The sequence below is a fragment of the Ailuropoda melanoleuca genome, chromosome 7 (genome assembly GCF_002007445.2).
Source record: "Ailuropoda melanoleuca isolate Jingjing chromosome 7, ASM200744v2, whole genome shotgun sequence".
Lineage (NCBI taxonomy): Eukaryota > Metazoa > Chordata > Mammalia > Carnivora > Ursidae > Ailuropoda > Ailuropoda melanoleuca.
Window position 1 is genome coordinate 65216853 of NC_048224.1, and position 21577 is coordinate 65238429.

The 21577-nt window shown below is 42.8% G+C and overlaps 1 long non-coding RNA gene across 3 annotated transcripts; it reads right to left on the reverse strand.

The window, feature by feature from the left end:
* Positions 1–1971: 1971 nt before the first annotated feature.
* Positions 1972–9032, reverse strand: LOC117803064. Of its 3 annotated transcripts, none has more exons than XR_004626670.1 (6): positions 8658–9032; positions 7861–7976; positions 7638–7753; positions 7307–7460; positions 5487–5654; positions 1972–4896 (listed from the first exon to the last, which is right to left on the reverse strand). It is a non-coding gene; the product is annotated as an uncharacterized LOC117803064 (long non-coding RNA). The 3 variants fall into 3 exon arrangements; XR_004626669.1 differs by having other exon boundaries at positions 5487–5657; XR_004626668.1 differs by lacking the exon at positions 5487–5654.
* Positions 9033–21577: the final 12545 nt, after the last annotated feature.

Here is a 21577-nt window from a genome sequence, read left to right on the forward strand (position 1 = left end):
GCTCCCCCCTTATCCATACCTTAGCCTTCCTTGATTTCAGTCACCTGCAGTCAACCACAGTCCGGAAGCAGACGATCTTCCTGTGACTTGTGGTCAGAGGGTCAACAGTAGCCTAACACTGTGTCACAATGCCTGTCATCTATTTCACTTCATCTCATCATATAGACATTTTATCATTTCACATCATCACAAGAAGAAGGGGGAGTACACTACAATAAGATATTTTGAGAAAGAGAGACTACATCCATATAACTTGATTACACTATATTGTTACGATTGTTCTATTTTATTATTTATGAGTTATCATTGTTAATTTTTTACTGTGCCTAGTTTATAAATTAAACTTTATCATAGGCATGTATGGACGTGTAAGAAAAAAATAGTATATATAGGGTTTGGTATCATCTACGGTTTTAAGCATCTGCTGGGGGTCTTGGGACATACCCCCCATGGATAAGTGGGCTACTGTATGGTTGGTGGTACTCCAGCCAAGCTTGCAACCTCTGGTCAAACTCTGTATTCCAGACCAAACGGTTGATTATTCTCTTCCTCCAACCAAATTTGGTCCAGGCCAAGTTGGAGTTATTCCGGAACTTTGTACTACTTTCTTTAATGGAAAACGCTAAACTAATGATGGATAAACTAAGTCACATGAAGATATCAGTAATGGGTGTTTATAGGTAAGCAGAGAGAGAAGGATTTTTCCATAGCATGATGGGAACACAGTTATAATTTAAGTGTCACTCTTCTAGGACCCTCTCTTCTTGTCTTGATATCTAGCTCTCCATGGCACTTTCTCTAGCATCTGTTTGGTTTTCTTGTTGATCATAATTTTAAGAACCAATGTGTAAACCTATTACTACCTTTTTAAAAAGGCCACTTTCTAAATGAAGAGAAAGGAATCTTGTGAAATCACTTTCCAGAAACACCTACTGTTCATATTTTTGGTTTCTTTCCCTAACTCTATTTTCCAGCCATACATATTTCTACATAGTGTTTAAGTTCTAGACACATTTACAATGCTTCTCACCTAGGACTCCTCCAGCCTAAGTGGACATACCTTATGCCAAAGTGACCTGAGCTCTCTGGCTACCAGATTCCAGTGTAGCCTGTTCTTAGACTGATTAAGGACCTTTGAGCTGTGGTCTGACTCGAAAAGACAGGATGAGCCAATCAGTCTAGGAATTTGAAACTGAGAGACCAAGAGCTGAAGCCAATGAGAAATGAAGCTGAGATGAACAGATACAAGATATAATAGAAGCTAAGAAAAACACTTTGAGCTATGTGCACACTGAAGTCCTAAGACAACAAAAAACATCTTTAAGAAGAGGAGGTTGGCATGATAGAGAGAGAAATACAGAACAGGAACGCAAGGAGAAGGCTCAAGTGGAGAATCCAGTAGCCCAAGAAAGGAGCTTATGCTCAGTGATCTTGCAGATTCAATTTCCAAGAGATCTATCTGTCCTTGATTCCAGTATTTTGATTCTCTTGAGATTTCTGGAACAGACTTAAAACCCCTTTTATCTAAGTTAGAATCAGTGATACTGGCAACAGAAAGACACCCTACTCAAATAATTTAAATTTGAATTGACATTTTTGTATTGACTATTCTAAAATATTTCTCCAAGTTATTACACATGCTTTAAATATATAGGTTTTAATGGCTAAATCACATTTCATAGTATGGATACAATAAGAAATCTGAATGACAAGGAAGTTGACTGTTGACACTATTAAAATTATTCCATAGGTGCTAAGAAACCCACGCTTTGGCTGCCCAAATGATTCTGGAAGGGCTCCAATATTCTTTTAAAAATCTTTTTACCTGGGGCGCCTGGGTGGCACAGCGGTTAAGCGTCTGCCTTGGGCTCAGGGTGTGATCCCGGCGTTATGGGATCGAGCCCCACATCAGGCTCCTCCGCTATGAGCCTGCTTCTTCCTCTCCCACTCCCCCTGCTTGTGTTCCCTCTCTCGCTGGCTGTCTCTATCTCTGTTGAATAAATAAATAAAATCTTAAAAAAAAATCTTTTTACCTTCCTGAGTGGCAACACTCAACCAGCTTAGTTAGCAGAATTTAGCATGGAGAAATCTAGCATGCCTCTGAAAATTCCTTGAATACCATTTTCCTAACTGAACTCATTACACATGTTTTTATGAGGGCACAGTGGGTATTTTCAGATTCCCCATGCTATTCTAACTCAGAATAATCAGCCATAGCCCCACTCTAGCCTGGTCTTAGTCATGGGACAAGAAATTCTGGAATAAAGACCTTTGTGAAGACCAGATGGAGATGAACGTGTTAGGCACACAGAAACAACACATGTACCCAAACCCTATATATACATTTTTTAAATAGAAAGACTAAAAGAATATAACAGGCCACAATTGTCTTTTACAAGAAAAGTTGAAATGGTATCAGTTCATGGATTGACATCGATTACATAGTAAACCGTTGGGCAAGCTGTGAAGAATCCAGGCTCCCTTCTCTGTTTCAAAATATAATAAATGCTGCTCTTTGTACATTTGGAAATTGTTTAGGAAAAGAAAGTTTATCACCTTTCCTCACACAAGTTTTACCCACATGGTAACTTCCAAAATCTTCTGTAGCTTTCCTTTCTCAACATATAGGACAGCTTGTCTTTGTAGCTCCGAACCTCTAATCTCACACCAATCATTTGACAAAATTACACCAATATTACCACATACATACAAGAGAGAAACCCACAGGTATAGTTCAAAAAACAGGGTCATCTCTGAATGTGAAGCAGCCTTTCTCTGAGTGCTTTGCCTTTTCTTTTTCTGGGAATGGATGGCGCTATGACATAACTAAACCCCCGATGATGTAAGGGACTTCAAGTTTTAGTGTTTATTTAATATTATTTAGAAATGATCATGAGTCCACCTAATTCAAAGGTTAGTTCTGAGAAAATGTGAGATACAGCATGTAAAGGCATTTAATTACATTTCAAGCAATTTACAAGTAAAATTATCTCGTTTTGCTGGAGGAAGAAGAAAGAAAAAGGTCTAGTGAACAGAATAGAATGGAATCTCAGACTTGGGTTCAGGTCCTTTCTCCCTGACCCTGAGCAGCTTCCTCCCTGCTCTACATTTTGGTCTCCTCATCCATAATACGATATTACTGACGTATTATGCATTTCATCAAGGTTAAATGTGTCCTGTATTATTAAAGCCTTCCTCACCAAGTTAATGAGATTAAATGACATGTGTGATGTATCTACAATAAATGTGGTCTTAATGGTGGCATAAAAAATATATATAAGGACATTTTCCAAGTGGCCTTACTCAGAGGTTTGATCATTCTTTCTACTATTCCCCTAGTTCCGTTTGTTCTTTATATCTTTGGCCAGCACAGTGTTTAATAAACAGTTTCAACATTAAAAAAAATTGCCAACATTTAAAAGTTGGAAGATTTCACTTACAGTCCAGATTTCTGGCTTCTCTTAACAACTGGAAGACCTGAGAACACATGACCCATATTCTCAAATGGCCAATGGTCAACATGTAGCCGCGGCTGGGAAGCAGGTGCACCTCTTTGAATGGGTTGCGTTGGCTTCACTTCACCACAATGTTCATCCAACCTACTTCTCTTGCTTACATTTAGTGCCTGAGATGTGTCTTGGAAACAAAGGTAACATTTCAGGCAGAATGTCAGGACAATGGGTGTTTTTCTATCATAAGGCAGGCCTTCATAAGAGGATTATTGACACTAATAACACAAAATGTTGCCAGGATGATAAAATTACAGCCCTTTTTAAAACTATTCACTCTAATGTCCTGAATGTCCATGCCAGGCCACAGATTAGATCAGCATGTACAAAATGCTTTCTCTTCAACAGAATCACAGACTCCCTGGGATGAGAGGAACTTTCATCATGATCTGGTTGAGGATTCATGCATTACTTGAAACCTCTCTACAATATCCTTGCCGGAGATTCCCAGTGAACTTCAACCAGCTTAGAAAGTCTCATCACCTCCAAAGGCAGCTATTCTGACTCTTGAGACCTTCTTCATAAATTGAACAGAAATCTGATGCCCCTATTATCACACCAAAGTTGTACAGCAATACAATCTGCAAAGTCCAATCACCAATAAACTCTCATTTAATCCTCTGTGGGACTGAGTTATTATTATTGATATTATATAGCTTCTTTACAAATGAGGAATTTGAGGCTCAGAGAAGTTGCGTGGCTTATCCAAAGTCAGAGAATTGGTAAGTAGTGGCAAGAGGTGGTTTCCTGTTTCAAATGTCAGTATGCTTTCCATAGAACCATTGGTCTAAGGTCTAGCCTATGAAATCATACTGCACATCTAATTTCTGTAATACACCTTCATATATATATATTCATATATTTGAACACAGATATGATGTCTGCCACTATTTCTAGAGAAATAGTTCCCTTTACTTCAATCAAGGTTAATTTGACAAGGTTTCTACGGTCCTCCCCATTCTCATTTCTCTTCTCTTAAATTTACGTGTCCACTTGTCCAGGCTGAGGGATGCCCAGATAAGCTGGCAAAACATCTCTGCGTGTGCGTGAAGGTGAAGAAGAGATGAGCATTTGAACTGATAGTCTGAGCAAAGAAGACGCTCTCACCAATGTAGATGGGCATCATCCAATTCACTGAGGGCCTGAGGAGAATAAAGGCAGAGGAAGGTTGAATTTGCTCTCCGCAAACAGTCATCTTATCTTGCCCTCAGACATTAGTGTTCTTGGTTCTCCAGCCTTCAGTCTAAGGCCTGGACTCACCCTATGGGTCCCCTGCTCTTGAGGCCCTCAGACTCAGTATAAATTCCACCACTGGCTTTCCTGATTCTCCAGCTCCCAACTGCAGATAGCAGAACTTTTCAGCCTCCATAATCCAATCAGGCGTTTCCTATAATAAATAAATATCCATATCCACCCTATTGGTTCAGTTTCTCTGGAGAAACCCAACCAATACAACAATCAATTTTAAAGTGTTAAAGTTCAGATCTGAATATAACGCTCCAGATCTGACCAGCACAAAAGAGAGCAGAGTTATTTTCTTCATCAGTCTGAATATCATACATCTGGTAATTCAGCCCAGCGTACCTAGTGTTTTTTGACTTTTGTATACGTACGTTAAGCTAAACATACAGAGATCATGGGCCCTGTTTTATCCAGGGCAGTGCCAAATTCTGTTTATTGTCCTGACTAAATTATTAATAATGCCCCTTTTTACTCATAACTGCCCAACTTTGGATGATTAATTGTGTTGTCACCTTATCTATCTATAGGAAACATGCTGGCAATTACATCTTTCCTACAGATGCTACTGTTTAGGCTTGTCTTCCTGGGATAAAATTTGAACCCAAGTTAAAAACCTTAAATTTATCCATGATAAAATTCATCTCATTGGATTCAACCTGTATTAGATTGCACAAATGGTCCCAATTCTTTAGTGTTCTTTGTACCTTTTACCACGTAACTTTGTAGTGCCCTTACCTTGTGGGCTTGGTGTCATTCTCCAACCCTCAGTTTAGCCATGCAATTGGCTTTGGTCAATGGAGTGTTCATGATCTGAGAACAACAGTGTCTTGCAAAGTGGTCCTGTGACAAGGCTTGCGTGCTCCCGCTTCTGCTATCACTGTGAGGTGGCTCTGTCCAGGGTGACTGCTGGCCCCAAGAGAATGAGAGTCACGTGGGACACAGCTGCCCCAGTCTAAGGACCCCATCCTCGAGCTGAGGTCAGCTGACAATAAGTGTTAGTTCAAGCCCCTGAGTTGTGGTGGTTTCTTAATGCAGCTATCCATCTACTGTCCAGGCTTTTGGGGTCTAACTCTCACCCAGTGTATTTGCTACTCCTCCCAGCTAGGAAGTTTCACCCTAAATTTGAGTGTGTACATCATTCACACCCTCACTTGGGTCACTTTTCCACTGTTGAATTGTATACGGCTTAGAGTAGAATTCTGTAACCCTCTAAAAAGAATATTCCAGGTTCATATTGATAATTTAATCCACATTCTTTGGGCAGACCGTTTATTTATAATACATATTAATAATAACTAACTTCTATTAAACACTTACCATTTGCATGTCGTAAGCATTTTTAAAAAGATTTTATTTATTTATTTATTTGAGAAAGAGAGCATGAGTGGGGTGGGGGAGGGGCAGAGGAAGAGGGAGAAGCAGACTCCCCATTGAACAAGAAGCCCAATGTGGGACTTGATCCCAGGACCCTGGGATCATGACCTGAGCCAAAGACAGATGCTTAACCCACTGAGTCACCCAGGCGCCCCAAGCATTTTATATGTATCACCTCATCTAATTCTCTCAACTTTGAGAGGCAACTATTGTCATCCCTGTTTTATGATGAAGACACTGATGAAAACATGCATCAAGAAGCATTCCCAAAGTTGTACTGCTGGGAGTAAAGCCTAGGTTCCCATCCCAGGAGGACTTCAGTGTCCTCACTTGTAGGTATCTCCTTATATAGTCTTTTGGTCTCTAACCCTCTACTTTATGATCAGATCACAGGAGATATTGGCAATGGGTTCTGGGGAGTTGAGAAATACATTTCTCAAACCTTGGTGGGGTATCACTCAGCTAAAAGTAGTCATCATGAAATAAAATATAAAAACACACTGGAGAATGCCAGACAATATGGGCTGAAATACTCACCACCTGTATAATCTGGGGCCAACTATTTGAGATCTCTGAGTCTTGGTTTTCTCACCAGGGAAATGAGGACAAAAATGCTGACTTCACATGGTTGTTGCAAGTGTGCAAAGCCCCTAGCTCAGCATTAGCCAGCTTCAAGAGATGTCTGCTCTCTTCCTTTTTTTAGGTAGAAAAATGAGGCTGGTCTGACACGTTGACCCTGTGGTCCATGAGCATGCTGGGCTCTGCACTCACGCCCAGACCTCCTTGCTATAAACTTTATTTTGTGTTCATAGTGTTCCCTCTTTCTCTGGCCACTGCTGAGTTTTATTCTGACTATTCGGCTCACTCTCTTTAAAAGAAAATGCAATCTTCTTTTTCAGCTAGCTAAGTGAGTGAAAAACAAAATTGGAAAGCGAAAAACAACAGCAAGGAAAAAAACATTTCGAGAATTCTAACTATGATAGGAGATGGAAAACTCATTCTCCAATTTTGGAAACCCCTCCATCACTTGACTCTAAGTTTAGAACTGAGCTCACCCTTTGGCATGCGGCACTGTGGAACTCTGCCATGCTAGATCTGAGTGGCTGCATTCTAACCAAATACCAGTAGAGGTAAAGATGACTGTTACAGGGTTTAGTCCTGAAAATTCCAAGGTAGCTTACCAGCAGCGAGACCTGGAATGAGCTATCCAATCCATCTGGACTTCAGTTTCCTTATTTGTAAGACGGACATTGGGCATCGCAACAATACCACCCATCCAATGGTCACGAGGATTGAAGTGCCAACGCCGAGGGAAACCTCAGCACACAGTAAACTCTCAAAAAAATAAAATAAAATCAGTTGGAATTATCATTGCTAGTAAGATTTTATTCAATTAAATATGTCTTTGGAACACACTTTTTAAAAATCTGTGTAAGCATTGCTACAGCAAACTAAGGCAATGCTATAAGAAATGTAAGAAAGTGGAAAGAAATGGAAGTCGTTGATCCTCACCTGCAACTATTCCTACTTCGGTATCGTAAAATGCTCTTCACTTCCTTTCCCCTCCTACCTCCTCTCTCTCCACTTTTCCTTCCTTCTCTTCACAGCAACAGGAGTCTAATTGGCTGCTAAGGAAGGTCCACAGAGGAGTTGATAAACAATAGGATATTGACAGACTATTAAATATCTCTCCCCAAACACTAAACAAACACAAAGTGCAAAACAGTGACTTTACCATGGAGGAACTGGCAGACACCAACTTGGCCATTTCATACATATTAGCATCATACAAGTGGGTTGAGGTGACCTCTAAGAAGAATGATATTTCCACCCAGAATTTGTAGACTGAGTCTAGCCATGAAAAACATCAGAGAGAACCAAGTGAGCATCATCCTACACAGTGGAGAATGGATATTTTTTTATTATTACTATGGAGATGTAATTGGCATATAATATTGTTTTAGTTTAAGGCGTACAACATAATGATTTGACATATGTATATATTGCAACATGATTACTACAATGTTTAGTTCATTTCCATCCCCTCACACAGTTATATATTTTTTTCTTGTGATGAGAACTTTTAAGATCTATTTCAGGCCTGTACTTTTTAAGCCTCTCAAAGACACTGTTACGAGCTGAATTGCATCCCCCCAAAAATCCATATTGAAGTCCTAGCCTCCAGTACCAGAAAATGTGGTGGTTTGAAGACAGGGTCTTCAAAGAGCTAATTAGGCAACGATGAGGTTATTAGGATGGGTCCTCATCCAATCTGACTGAGGTCCTTATAAGAAGAGCAAACACAGGGGCGCCTGGGTGGCGCAGTCGTTAAGCGTCTGCCTTCGGCTCAGGGCGTGATCCCAGAGTCCTGGGATCAAGCCCCGCATCAGGCTCCTCCGCTGGGAGCCTGCTTCTTCCTCTCCCACTCCCCCTGCTTGTGTTCCCTCTCTCACTGGCTGTCTCTCTCTGTCTAATAAATAAATAAATAAATCTTTAAAAAAAAAAAAAAAAGAAGAGCAAACACAGACTCACCCAGAGGAAGCTCGAGGAGAAGACAACCACCTGTACACCGAGGGGAAAGGCCTCAGAAGAAACCCACTCCGCCAACACCTTGATTTCAGATTTCTGGCTTCCGGAACTGCAAGGAAAACGTTGTTATTCAAGTGTGCAGCTTGGTTATTATCGTGCGAGTGAACTAATACAGTCAAGAGCGGGGAAACTGAGGATGTTCCAGACAGAAGGAAACTAAGGACACATGACAGCTAAGTGCAAGATGTGATCCTGATTCTGGACCAGAAAAAGACAAGAAGAAATGCACCAGTGAGATGAGAATGGGGTCTGGGGCTCAGACAATGCTGCACAGATGCTGATTTCCCGGTTGGGAGGCTTGTGCCTGGGCATGTGGGAGAGTGCTCTAGCTTTAGGGAGGAGTGCGCCCTCCAGGGAAGTGTTTAGGGATGATGGACACTGGGTGGGAACACATACAGTCTGGAAGTAAAGAGAAAGACTAATGGAGCAAATGTGGTAAAATGCTAACCACGGGGGAATGTGGGTCAAGGAAATATGCACATTCTTTATACTCTTCTCAAAGCTTTTCTAAAGATTTTATTTTTTTAAGGTTGAAAATGGTATTTTGGGAACGCTTGTGCACAGTTGATGGGAATGCAAAGTGGTACAACCGCTGTGGAAATCAGGACGGTACCTCACAACTCAAATATAGACTTCCCAGACGGTCCCACAACTCCACTTCCGGGTGTACACCTGAAAGAACCGTTCAGATTCTTGTACACATGGATTCTTGTACGCTTGCGTTCATAGCAGCATTATTCACAGTAGCCAGAAGGGGAAAGCAACCCAAGCGCCCACCGATGACCGAGGGATAAACAAAACGCGATGTACACATAGAATAAAATTCACCCTTGAAAAGGAAGGAAAGTGACACAGGCTGAAGTATGGATGAATTTTGAGGATATCGTGCTTAAGGAAATAGATTGGTCACAAAAGTGCAACCGTTATATGACTCCTTATATGAAGTTCCTAGAGTCGTCACGGAAACACTGAACTGTACCAGAATATGTCACCCCAAAATATGCCTCTCTGGCAATGGATCCTTTCCAGCTTAAAAGCCATTGAGAACCAGCAGATGCAAGGAAAACTCTAAAAACAGGGACTGATTTTCCTCCTGTAAAGGGAATTTGCATTTATAAAGGAAATTTCCGTTTGTAAAAGGTATCCTCTTTCCCAGTCCAGGAAGAGGAAAACTGTTAACAAATTTTATCAGTGGAGAAAGTAAGATCTGTATAACCAACTATACTAAACTACCCTCCTTTACCAGGCTTCCTGGCTACCTTTCCATAATTTGCCTCTCCCATCAAGAAGCTCCAAACCCAATTCCCTTTGCTTAGCCTATGATGGGATGGAAGCCCAAGCTGGAACCCCTGCTTCGGTTACTCATTGCTGGGCGCTTTCATGTGTCCACGTATGATGCGCGTGTTATTAAGCTTGTGTTCGTTTTTCTCTTGTTCATCTGTCTTTGACCGGTGTTTTTAGAGGGCTCCAGCTGGGAAATGTAGGAGTGAGAGTGGACTTCAGCCACCTCCATTTTGACCTCAAACTTTCTAAGTGATTTTCGTTCTTCTTTCCAGCTTATCTCTTAACTCAGACAAAGACCCCCTGATGGGAACCAAAACTACACCTCAAGCAAAAAGGACTGCCCTGAGCCAGGAAGATCCCACCCATGATTAACCTAAGGCAATGACGACTTGACCTTCACTGCCCACCCGCCCATACTCAATGAACTTTGTCCTCATTTTCCTTACATAAACCTGGAAATATTTTCACCTCTTTGGAGACAGTCTTTGAAGACATTAGTCTATGGTCATCCCAGTGTTAGCCTCACTGTAATAAATCCCTTTCTTGTGTCACCACCACTCTGTCTCTGCGTTTGGAAAACTGAATGGAAGTCATCAGAGAGGGAGAAAAACCATGAGAGGCTCTTAGCTATAGGAAACAAACTGAGGGTTGCTGGAGGGGAGGGGGTAGGGGAGATGGGGTAAGTGGTTGATGGGCATTAATGAGGCACATGATGTAATGAGCACTGGGTGTTACATGCAACTAATGAATTATTGAACATGCCATCTGAAACTAGTGATGTACTATATGTTGACTAATTGAACTTAAATTTAAAAAATAAGTAAAAATAAAAAATAAAANGTAAGTGCTCATTAAGACAGGAGAGGATCATGAGAGATGAGGGATGGTAGCGGTCATCTTAGAGAAACATCAAGGAGTGGCTGCGGAGTCCTGTCCCAAATTGTGTGAGATCCATCCTTGTGTTCAAGCGCTGAGTTTCTGTGTCTGTTGGTGGCAGGACGCGGTCAACTTCAAGTCTGAGCTCCTCGGGCAGCGCAGCATGCAGAAAGAGCTCTGTATGCCCTTGGGGGCTAATGTTGGAGGCTGCTGGAGCTAACCCCCACGCCCCCCAGCCCCCGGCGGAAGGAGCCTCAGACCCAGTGCCTGCGCTAGCACGTGTCCAACACTCAGAGACACATCCCCATTTTTCAATTCCATTTTATTTACACCTTTGCTTAATTTAGTCACGATCATTCTAACTTCATTACTGTTGTCTGTGTAATTTTATTAAATGACTGTTCTTAGATAAGAACTTTGCGTACCTTTCCAGAGGAATGCAGTACAGAGGACCAAGAACGGGAGAGACTAAAGGTACTGAAAGCAGGTAAGAAAAGTTTTCTGGTTATCAAATGTCCTGCTGCTCAGGTCTCAGGCGTCTTGATCAGTGTGGATGCCGTACTCGCAGTTAACCTCCAAAGAAGCAAGCTCTCTGCTTCTTGGGTTTTTAAGGAGATACAGTCTGTTTCTTCTGGCGGCATAGAATCTAANTTCACAGAGGTTAACTTTGCCACCAAGCCCCACCTGCTGAATGAGAGCCCGTGCTTTCTCCAGCACAGCACAGGCCTCCCGAGCTCAGCGCCGCCACTCTTCCCGACCGGGCAGGTGAGTCCACGGCTCCGGAGGCAGCCAGACCAGGAAATGCGGGTATTTAAAGAGCCCTCAGCAGACTCTTAGCCTCTGTGTGGGGAGGGCAGCAACCCTGGCGAAGGCGGAAGGGTCGTCTGAATACTCAGTTCACTAGGAAGAGAGGATGATTTCAGAAGTGCGTCTGAGAGATTCTTGGGAAGTAACTGACGAACACTCCATTTCCTACAATCCCAGCGAAAGTGGGGCTTCATATTAGGATCGGTATCGCCAGACTGGTGACACCTAGGGCTTCTCAGTTATACTTGGCAGCCGGCCTACTTGGCAATTCAGTGCTTTCTGGAATAGTCGGTTTACACATACACGGATCTTTGTTACTTTGGCTGCACTTTTGGCCAGCCCACATTTCCCCAGAGCCAGCTTGACAGCTTTACTTTCAACCACAGGGGGGCGCAGTGGGATCATTTAAAAAGATTTCCCCTCCTCAAAGCAGCTGCTGAGGCCTTGGTTTTGGGAGAGACGCGCATTTGGGTTGGGAGGGGGCTTCGGTTTTGGTTTTTACAAAAGATTGTTTTAATACAAATGCAAATGAAGTTGTTCATAACAGGAGCCTGTTCCTGCCCCCTCGTTTTTCAAATAAGAAACCTAATCCCAGAAATCTCCAGGCCTTCCATCACCCACAGTACACAGGTGGACCAAGTGGATCACTCCAGACTCCTCCAGAGAATCTGACTATGACCCCGCCGGGGTCCAGTGATGGGGGGGGCACTCACAACTCAGAAAGCACAAAAGAAGGCTCGGGGACAGGAACCCCACTGTGTGTTGCAGAGAATTGCCAAGGAAAAGTCAGTCTTGTTTGTAGAAGTGAACTTGCGGCATAATGGGAGAAATGAGTGAGTGCGCCACACAGGAGGAGCAGGTCATGGGAACACACAGAACCCAGACGTGCTTAACTACTTGCAGCTGCGCCGCACAATGTAAAGGCTGCCTGAGGGTGAGCTGAACGTGGCTGGCACCCACGCCCACAGAGATCTCCCCGAGAGGGCTTCGTAAACCTTGTCTGATTCATGGATAGCTCCTCCCCCCTGACAAAGAATGGTTCTGTTCTTGAGTGTCTGACGAAGAATCCAATGTAAGTGCTCATTAAGACAGGAGAGGATCATGAGAGATGAGGGATGGTAGCGGTCATCTTAGAGAAACATCAAGGAGTGGCTGCGGAGTCCTGTCCCAAATTGTGTAAGATCCATCCTTGTGTTCAAGTGCTGAGTTTCTGTGTCTGTTGGTGGCAGGACGCGGTCAACTTCAAGTCTGAGCTCCTCGGGCAGCGCAGCATGCAGAAAGAGCTCTGTATGCCCTTGGGGGCTAATGTTGGAGGCTGCTGGAGCTAACCCCCACGCCCCCCAGCCCCCGGCGGAAGGAGCCTCAGACCCAGTGCCTGCGCTAGCACGTGTCCAACACTCAGAGACACATCCCCATTTTTCAATTCCATTTTATTTACACCTTTGCTTAATTTAGTCACGATCATTCTAACTTCATTACTGTTGTCTGTGTAATTTTATTAAATGACTGTTCTTAGATAAGAACTTTGCGTACCTTTCCAGAGGAATGCAGTACAGAGGACCAAGAACGGGAGAGACTAAAGGTACTGAAAGCAGGTAAGAAAAGTTTTCTGGTTATCAAATGTACTGCTGCTCAGGTCTCAGGCGTCTTGATCAGTGTGGATGCCGTACTCGCAGTTAACCTCCGAAGAAGCAAGCTCTCTGCTTCTTGGGTTTTTAAGGAGATACAGTCTGTTTCTTCTGGCGGCATAGAATCTAAATGAAAGAGGATTTAGCAGGACAATAAAAGACAGTTATGTTTTATCATTTATAGAAACCTTGCCTTCCTCCAAAATGGTTTTGATATAATTTACAACAGAAAGCATATGACAGGCTTTATAAAAGAAGAATGGAGATGGGAACTGAGAAGCAAGAGGAAAAAATATAGTAAATAAATAATACTGACATGTAATGTAGTTTCTATAATGGAGTATGAAACATGGCTCTGAGCTTCCTGTAAGCCGAGCCAAAAGTGGAAACAAGAGAAATGTATAATAGCAGTAGACAGGGGCACCTAGGTGGCGCAGTTGGTGAAGTGTCTGCCTTTGGCTCGGGTCATGATCTCGGGGTCCTGGGATTGAGCCCCATGTCAGGCTCCCTGCTCAGTGTCTGGCTCCTTGCTCAGCGGGGAGCCTGCTTCTCCCTCTCTGTCTGCCATTCCCCCTGCTTGTGTACTTGCTCTCTCTCTCAAATAAATAAATAAAATCTTTTAAAAAAAAATAGCAGTAGACAGAAGAAAGAATATGGGTTTCTAAAAACATTTTTTCCTGGAAATCAAATCTAAAAAGAATTGCTATATGCAAGGATTCGTAAGCATGGCGTTAAGTATGGAAATGATGGACGACGCCCCCACGAGAGTTTCCACAAACTGAGGCAGATACGAAATGATATTAAAGCACAGATTGGTGAAGGTTCTCCTGTCAGGGGCTAGGCTCACATAAGCAAACTTCTGAAGAAAAACAGGATTCCAGCGAACGGAGGCATGGAATGAAGGATATCTATTCATTCCGCGTCGTTGTGTGTGAGGCCAGGCTTCAATGTCGATGACAGCTGATCCCACATAGACTCAGTGGGTTGTTCAAAACAGGAGTCTGCAAGAAGTCAACATCTCTGATGTGCAATTATGAATGATTTTCATCAGCCGTATGTCTGGCCCCTTCGCAGGCACCCCGGGCACAGACACCAGGCTGTGTGAGCGTGTCTGCTGGCAGGGTTGGTGCACAAACAGAGGATGTCTACACTGCACATATGCAACACGGCTTGATTTCATCCTCTCATTTCTGGATTGCATTTTGAGCAGATGTGCCCTGCTCTCTTTCTTTTAGGGTAAAAAGTGATGAAGAATACTGTGGTTTTAAAATTAAGTCAGCACTTGAAAAATATTAGCTCTGTTTGGCTTCAGATTTTGTTTTTTCCTATACTCTAAGGTTCTCTTCTTGGCAGCAAAATGTCCAGTTGAAAATGGCACACCCACTGCCTCCCCATTCCTTCAAAAAAAAAGCCCGTGGAAAGTCTCCATAAACTGAAAGAGAGAAGTTCTTCATAGTTTGGTTTTATTTTTAAATGACAGCCTTTACTTAATTTTTTAAGCACCTGTAATAAATTAATCAGTTAACACCGGTGTATCATTTCCTCACATGCCTAGTACCATGCTGGACTACAAAACAGGATCTCCTATTTCTTGAATATTTCTCATGAATACACTCTTGTCAGAGAAGAGAAACTAAAACCCATGAAACAGTTAGAAGGTAGTAAGTACTAATATGTGTCAAATTCTCAAATCTGAAGAAGGAAAGACCATTGTGGGGAGGAGTGAGCAGGGAAGAATGTGTGGTCTTTACCTGTCACAGTCATGTTCATGCCTAAGAGTTAAGAAATATCTAAGTATCTTACAGCTCTCAGCTGTTCTCCCCTCTGACAAATATCTATCCAGATCCAAGCTGATGCCCCAAGTTTCGTTGTGGCTTGTCATTTCCTGGTAGATCTTAAAAAAAAAAAAATCTGCTTAAAATGTGGAAGCCTGAATGAAGAAAAAGAAAATCTTGCATGTAAGACACTGGAAACTGCAGAGAACCAGTGTCAGCTCCCAAGCTCATCGCCTCCCACGTGGACCCCTGAGCACATGCTCACATTTTGTCTTTGAATCTTCCCTTGGCAACCTTCTGCTCAGACATCACCTTTTATGCAGAGAACCAGGCCCCTTTCTCAGCACCATGAATCCTGTTCTCAGCCAGGTGTGTAGCCACAGAACACCCAGGATCAGGTGAGTGCCCCAGGACGTGAATCCGCACGAAGCACTCGCAGCCCAAGCTTCTTGCACAGCAGGCACATTGGCCGCATCACGCATGTACAACTGAGCTGTTTTGAGAATTGTAGGCGTGTGTCTAAGTGTGGAGACATACACAAACTTGAACCCACATGCACACACTACTCACACACATGCCAGGCACAATCAGGCTGGTTTGCGATGGTTATTAACAGGAAAGGACAATTAGAGCTTTTATGACCACAGTCTTGTTTAAACTTTTGCCTCATCAAAAATGTAACAAACCAAAGAAGAAAGCCCTATTTTTATCCTAGTGTAGAGTAGTTCTCTTTTCTCAAATTTTTATAATCACTGTTGAGGAAAGGAGTACGTTCTGGAATTACCAACACAATGTGCTGGTGGCAGTGTGGCTACCAGCTTCACCCACCTCCCTGTAACATTGAGCACCGTCCCCCCTCCCCAACAAGCCAGGGGACAGAGCCTGGGCAGCAGCGGAGACTTCACTTAATAGGTAAGATCTGGTGTTCAATCCCTGATATCAGCTTGCCAAACCTTTGTTAAATACCAACTGTGGCCTTGCTCTAGGTGTGTGGGATGATTATTAAAAGGTTGGTGACCTTTGGGCAGTCATTGTTTTATAGGGAATTCTAGAAGTAGGAAGGAAGGAAGGTCTCAGGGGGCCAGCCTTTGAACTCTATCAGTCCTTAAAGATAAATTGGTCAACAGAATTATGGACTGGAAGGAAAAGACCGTTTTGGAAGGGAGGCCTTTCAGAACAAGCAAATAACTTGAGCAAAAGCATGGGCACAAAAAAGCCAGATCATTTGGAGAATTTCAAAACATTTTGCATGACTGAGTATAAGGAGCACAAGAGGGTCTTTTGAGAAATACGGCTGGAGAGGTAATGAGGGGCCAGATCTTGTGTCACACAAAGGACCTCTTATGCCACACAAAGGAATTTGGATTTTTTTTTTTTCTCTTTAGGCATAAGGAAGCCATTGAAGGGCTTTAAACAGGCAGCAATGTAATCAGATTTACTCTTTGGAAATAAGACCTCCTGATTAGTTAATGAGCTCGTATTTCTTTTCTTGTGTGTCAACCATTGTTTTATTGCTTGGTCTTTAGACTCTATTATTGATTGAAATAACAAAATGATGGGAGTTAAGAGGCCGTGCCACTTAAAAAGTCTGTTTCATCTGCTTTCCAAATAGTGATTATACTATCTGCTTTACCTTACTGGTCTGGTGTAAGATTAAAATAAGATACAGGCAGAAAAACTAGCCAGCAGTACTCTTGCTTTGATATGCCTGCTGGACCCCATCAGTTAGCTGGTACAGAGCAGAGTAGAAATGAATCAGTATTTACAATTTGGACCAATTATGAAAAAAATCAGAAAATATTTGAGCTAGCACAAATCTTATAAGCCACGGAGTCTTTAATTTTATTTTGTATTTTAAAATGTTGATATTGGGGTGCCTAGGTGGCTCAGATGGTTAAGCATCTGCCTTCGGCTCCAGTCATGATCCTGGAATCCTGGGATCCAGTCCTACATCGGGATTCCTGCTGGGCGGGGAGCCTGCTTCTCCCTCTCCCTCTACTGCTCCCCCTGCTTGTAGTCTTTCATTCTCTCTGGCAAATAAATAAAAATAAAATAAAATAAAATGTTGATATCTAGGTCCCAACTGAGATATTCTGATTCTGTTTGTTAGGAGCTTAGCCTTAGGCTGGTATTTTGGAAAAGCTCATGAGGTAATTTGAATATGCAGTTAGATTGAAAACCCCATCCAGTGGAAAAAAGACAGTCTTTTCAGTAAATGGTGCTGGGAAAATTGGACAGCTACATGCAAAAGAATGAAACTTGACCACTCTCTCACACCATACACAAAAATAAACTCCAAATGGATGAAAGACCTCAATGTGAGACAGGAATCCATCAAAATTCTAGAGGAGAACATAGGCAACAACTTCTATGACATCGGCCAGAGCAACCTTTTTCACGACACATCTCCAAAGGCAAGAGAAATAAAAGATAAAATGAACTTATGGGACTTTATCAGGATAAAGAGCTTCTGCACAGCCAAGGAAACAGTCAAAAAAACTAAGAGACAGCCCACGGAATGGGAGAATATATTTGCAAAGGACACCACAGATAAAGGACTGGTATCCAAGATCTACAAAGAACTTCTCAAACTCAATACACGAGAAACAAATAAACAAATCATAAAATGGGCAGAAGATATGAACAGACACTTTTCCAATGAAGACATACAAATGGCTAACAGACACATGAAAAAATGTTCAAAATCATTAGCCATCAGGGAAATTCAAATCAAAACCACACTGAGATACCACCTTACGCCAGTTAGAATGGCAAAGATAGACAAGGCAAGAAACAACAATTGTTGGAGAGGATGTGGAGAAAGGGGATCCCTCCTACATTGTTGGTGGGAATGCAAGTTGGTACAGCCACTCTGGAAAACAGTGTGGAGGTCCCTTAAAAAGTTAAAAATTGAACTACCCTATGACCCAGCCATTGCACTACTGGGTGTTTACCCCAAAGATACAGACGTAGTAAAGAGAAGGGCCATATGCACCCCAATGTTCATAGCTGCATTGTCCACAATAGCCAAATCATGGAAGGAGCCGAGATGCCCTTCAACAGATGACTGGATTAAGAAGCTGTGGTCCATATATACAATGGAATATTACTCAGCTATCAGAAANTGAGGGTGAGCTGAACGTGGCTGGCACCCACGCCCACAGAGATCTCCCCGAGAGGGCTTCGTAAACCTTGTCTGATTCATGGATAGCTCCTCCCCCCTGACAAAGAATGGTTCTGTTCTTGAGTGTCTGACGAAGAATCCAATGTAAGTGCTCATTAAGACAGGAGAGGATCATGAGAGATGAGGGATGGTAGCGGTCATCTTAGAGAAACATCAAGGAGTGGCTGCGGAGTCCTGTCCCAAATTGTGTGAGATCCATCCTTGTGTTCAAGCGCTGAGTTTCTGTGTCTGTTGGTGGCAGGACGCGGTCAACTTCAAGTCTGAGCTCCTCCGGCAGCGCAGCATGCAGAAAGAGCTCTGTATGCCCTTGGGGGCTAATGTTGGAGGCTGCTGGAGCTAACCCCCACGCCCCCCAGCCCCCGGCGGAAGGAGCCTCAGACCCAGTGCCTGCGCTAGCACGTGTCCAACACTCAGAGACACATCCCCATTTTTCAATTCCATTTTATTTACACCTTTGCTTAATTTAGTCACGATCATTCTAACTTCATTACTGTTGTCTGTGTAATTTTATTAAATGACTGTTCTTAGATAAGAACTTTGAGTACCTTTCCAGAGGAATGCAGTACAGAGGACCAAGAACGGGAGAGACTAAAGGTACTGAAAGCAGGTAAGAAAAGTTTTCTGGTTATCAAATGTACTGCTGCTCAGGTCTCAGGCGTCTTGATCAGTGTGGATGCCGTACTCGCAGTTAACCTCCGAAGAAGCAAGCTCTCTGCTTCTTGGGTTTTTAAGGAGATACAGTCTGTTTCTTCTGGCGGCATAGAATCTAAATGAAAGAGGATTTAGCAGGACAATAAAAGACAGTTATGTTTTATCATTTATAGAAACCTTGCCTTCCTCCAAAATGGTTTTGATATAATTTACAACAGAAAGCATATGACAGGCTTTATAAAAGAAGAATGGAGATGGGAACTGAGAAGCAAGAGGAAAAAATATAGTAAATAAATAATACTGACATGTAATGTAGTTTCTATAATGGAGTATGAAACATGGCTCTGAGCTTCCTGTAAGCCGAGCCAAAAGTGGAAACAAGAGAAATGTATAATAGCAGTAGACAGGGGCACCTAGGTGGCGCAGTTGGTGAAGTGTCTGCCTTTGGCTCGGGTCATGATCTCGGGGTCCTAGGATTGAGCCCCATGTCAGCCTCCCTGCTCAGCGTCTGGCTCCTTGCTCAGCGGGGAGCCTGCTTCTCCCTCTCTGTCTGCCACTCCCCCTGCTTGTGTACTTGCTCTCTCTCTCAAATAAATAAATAAAAAATTTTTTTAAAAAAATAGCAGTAGACAGAAGAAAGAATATGGGTTTCTAAAAACATTTTTTCCTGGAAATCAAATCTAAAAAGAATTGCTGTATGCAAGGATTCGTAAGCATGGCGTTAAGTATGGAAATGATGGACGACGCCCCCACGAGAGTTTCCACAAACTGAGGCAGATACGAAATGATATTAAAGCACAGATTGGTGAAGGTCCTCCTGTCAGGGGCTAGGCTCACATAAGCAAACTTCTGAAGAAAAACAGGATTCCAGCGAACGGAGGCATGGAATGAAGGATATCTATTCATTCCGCGTCGTTGTGTGTGAGGCCAGGCTTCAATGTCGATGACAGCTGATCCCACATAGACTCAGTGGGTTGTTCAAAACAGGAGTCTGCAAGAAGTCAACATCTCTGATGTGCAATTATGAATGATTTTCATCAGCCGTATGTCTGGCCCCTTCGCAGGCACCCCGGGCACAGACACCAGGCTGTGTGAGCGTGTCTGCTGGCAGGGTTGGTGCACAAACAGAGGATGTCTACACTGCACATATGCAACACGGCTTGATTTCATCCTCTCATTTCTGGATTGCATTTTGAGCAGATGTGCCCTGCTCTCTTTCTTTTAGGGTAAAAAGTGATGAAGAATACTGTGGTTTTAAAATTAAGTCAGCACTTGAAAAATATTAGCTCTGTTTGGCTTCAGATTTTGTTTTTTCCTATACTCTAAGGTTCTCTTCTTGGCAGCAAAATGTCCAGTTGAAAATGGCACACCCACTGCCTCCCCATTCCTTCAAAAAAAAAGCCCGTGGAAAGTCTCCATAAACTGAAAGAGAGAAGTTCTTCATAGTTTGGTTTTATTTTTAAATGACAGCCTTTACTTAATTTTTTAAGCACCTGTAATAAATTAATCAGTTAACACCGGTGTATCATTTCCTCACATGCCTAGTACCATGCTGGACTACAAAACAGGATCTCCTATTTCTTGAATATTTCTCATGAATACACTCTTGTCAGAGAAGAGAAACTAAAACCCATGAAACAGTTAGAAGGTAGTAAGTACTAATATGTGTCAAATTCTCAAATCTGAAGAAGGAAAGACCATTGTGGGGAGGAGTGAGCAGGGAAGAATGTGTGGTCTTTACCTGTCACAGTCATGTTCATGCCTAAGAGTTAAGAAATATCTAAGTATCTTACAGCTCTCAGCTGTTCTCCCCTCTGACAAATATCTATCCAGATCCAAGCTGATGCCCCAAGTTTCGTTGTGGCTTGTCATTTCCTGGTAGATCTTAAAAAAAAAAAAATCTGCTTAAAATGTGGAAGCCTGAATGAAGAAAAAGAAAATCTTGCATGTAAGACACTGGAAACTGCAGAGAACCAGTGTCAGCTCCCAAGCTCATCGCCTCCCACGTGGACCCCTGAGCACATGCTCACATTTTGTCTTTGAATCTTCCCTTGGCAACCTTCTGCTCAGACATCACCTTTTATGCAGAGAACCAGGCCCCTTTCTCAGCACCATGAATCCTGTTCTCAGCCAGGTGTGTAGCCACAGAACACCCAGGATCAGGTGAGCGCCCCAGGACGTGAATCCGCACGAAGCACTCGCAGCCCAAGCTTCTTGCACAGCAGGCACATTGGCCGCATCACGCATGTACAACTGAGCTGTTTTGAGAATTGTAGGCGTGTGTCTAAGTGTGGAGACATACACAAACTTGAACCCACATGCACACACTACTCACACACATGCCAGGCACAATCAGGCTGGTTTGCGATGGTTATTAACAGGAAAGGACAATTAGAGCTTTTATGACCACAGTCTTGTTTAAACTTTTGCCTCATCAAAAATGTAACAAACCAAAGAAGAAAGCCCTATTTTTATCCTAGTGTAGAGTAGTTCTCTTTTCTCAAATTTTTATAATCACTGTTGAGGAAAGGAGTACGTTCTGGAATTACCAACACAATGTGCTGGTGGCAGTGTGGCTACCAGCTTCACCCACCTCCCTGTAACATTGAGCACCGTCCCCCCTCCCCAACAAGCCAGGGGACAGAGCCTGGGCAGCAG